We start from the raw sequence: 2,500 nt of genomic DNA, 5'->3' as shown, positions 1-2,500 counted from the left end.
TAACTTTGGCTGGAAATTCATATTCCAAGAAAGCCTAGAAGTCTTCTTATAGATACCTTTTATAGGCCAGCAAATTCTCCCAGTCACTTACTTATCAACAATGAGCCTACTCGAATTGCTGCTAAAAACCTTATTTTCGTAATATAGATTTAACAGTAACAAATAATCCTCAGAACATTTCGGAGTTGATTTGGATATATGTCGTATCCACGTAGAAGAGTATCACGAACCAGTTTTTGCACTTTCGTCACGTTTATTCTGCCTACTGTAATTTCCTTATTACACTTCTTAAACGTTGAATACTCCGAGCGAGAGGGAGCGTCAAAAACCTGGTCCATTTCTGCCCTGTCTTCATGTCTAATACCGCTTACATAACCTAAAATATCCTCGAGGGACTAAAGAAACACTAGGTAATAATTTACGCGGTAACGCCGGCAGTGGGCGGAATGCAAAACAGGGGTGGTGTAAGGGCGAGGAGTCGCAGCAATCATGAGATGATCTGTTGCGTTCGAAAACTGAACTGGAAAAAGGTTCCAGCTCAAATAAAAACATTTGGGATCACGCAATTCACCATGTGATTTCCCTGAACCTGCAAAATTCTTGCATTACGACACCGTACTGTGACCACTCTATGGACTGACCGTCCCTTCGCGAGTTCAGCATCCGTATAATTAAATTACTTTCTTGAGTATTCAATTCACAAACGAGTTGAATTAACCCCTTCCCTTTCAAAAAGGCTAGATAACCCCCTAACAGAGTCCTCTCAGGAATTTTCGCGGTTTCAAAAACATATCGACAACTAAGACTCGTGCACGAAAATTAAAATTGCTTTCATTGTGGGTACACTACACTGGTTTGGGTTGGTGGATGAAGCCAATCCTATGGCAAATATCTTCGGCATAGTACTAGCTGTTTTTTAGTTCTTGTTTAGAAACTGAGAAATGGAATTTGGTCTTTGGGATAAAGGGTAAAATATGATGATTTACTGATGAAGTAGCAATTAAACTGAAACTGATCTGTACATATTCTTGTTGTTTTGTAGACTGATGTGGTAACACTCGACAGCAGTAAGCTTAACCAAAAAAATCAGTGAATTGGAAAGTAAAGTCCAGGTAAGACGATCGAAATAAGCCAGCAGCCTAATTTTGACATAACCGAGAAAGGTAGACATTTTTATAAAGCGCAGTAAATTTCTCAAGAATTTTCGAATTTGAAACAGGTCCTCTTATTAAGAAACTGGGCCTCACCTTTCAGTGCTAATATAGCCGTAATTTTACAATTATGTTAAACGGATTGCGAAAAACATAAAAACAAAATTTAAACAAGCAGTGAACACCTTTTTTGGAGACAACAGCTACAAAAAAGCATTCTCAGAGAGTACCATATGGCGGCACTTATTACTAAACGGCATCAACTCATCCAAACGGATCTTTGAGACCGCAGAATACAATAGGTTATTATATAAATATTGCGTTGTTAGCCTTTTTATGCGAACAATTGCTAGTTTGCTGAATTCGTCGCCTGCCTCGAGTCCGATAGTCTACTACACAGCAGTTTTTCGTCACTGATGTTCTGTCGTCACGCAACACTCCTCCCCAGCGTTGAAAGTCCGACTGAACCACGGGTACGTGAAATCAGTGCAAAATTCGCGAAAGTTGAGTCTAGAGAAATATAGTAAGAGTAAGTACGATCAATTTAGCGCAATAAAACTTTTCGCTCCAGGGAATTCAAAACAGCCTTAGGTACTGAATTCGAAATTCCAGTCTCTGTCTGTGGAACGTGGATTCTGGATTCTGGTTAGTGGAATTGCGGATTCTTTGAGCTGTATTCCGGATTCCAAAGCCCAGGAATCCGGATTGCACAAGCAAAACTTTCCCAGATTCCGGATTCCGCAAGGAAAAATTTTCCAGATTCCTGAATTGAAAATCCCTTACAGTAGGCGAAAACGTATTTTTTTTCTTTAACGAATGCAGGCCCTGACAAGCAGACTGGATAGCGCCAGAGTGGAATGTGATGAGCAGAGTACAGCTTGGGACCTAAAATCAGATGCTTACATCAAGTACTTATATAGACCGACAGAATGTTGAGTGCCCAAATGGTTCTTTCTTGGCCAGATTCCGACTTGTGAGGCAGGGAAGCTCTGGCTCATCCAACGTTCGCTATCTTTTCCGTTGCTGCAAGTTTATTCTGTAAGGGCGAGGCCCAGACTTGTCACCAGTCAACAGTTGCCGAAAATTAAGTGATAACAAGTAGAATAAAACGAACAAAAATGAAGTGAGACAACCTGTTCAACCATTTTGTTCTAGTTTATTTGCCATCACCTTTACATGCATGTTGGTTTATGTTACCTAGATTCACATGATGGCTGCCGAGATCGGAAAAAGCCGTGGTAATCGGCTCCTGTAAAAAGCTAGTCTAAGATTCTGGAAGAAGATCCCCAAGTTAACGGTCACCAGTACTCAAGCACAATGGATGGCTAAAATTGGCTTGAATATCGTAA

At 40.5% G+C, this 2,500-nt stretch overlaps 1 long non-coding RNA gene across 1 annotated transcript in view; it reads left to right on the top strand.

The window, feature by feature from the left end:
• The window catches only part of LOC140929758 (uncharacterized), a 2,896-nt gene extending 646 nt beyond the window's left edge, over positions 1-2,250 (top strand). Inside the window, exons 2-3 of the long non-coding RNA XR_012164785.1 lie at positions 1,043-1,112; positions 1,974-2,250. This is a non-coding gene — a long non-coding RNA (uncharacterized lncRNA). The remainder of the gene's footprint in view (positions 1-1,042; positions 1,113-1,973) is intronic.
• Positions 2,251-2,500: the final 250 nt, after the last annotated feature.

Source organism: Porites lutea, chromosome 3 (genome assembly GCF_958299795.1).
Source record: "Porites lutea chromosome 3, jaPorLute2.1, whole genome shotgun sequence".
Lineage (NCBI taxonomy): Eukaryota > Metazoa > Cnidaria > Anthozoa > Scleractinia > Poritidae > Porites > Porites lutea.
This window is presented reverse-complemented; position numbering and strand designations above follow the sequence as displayed.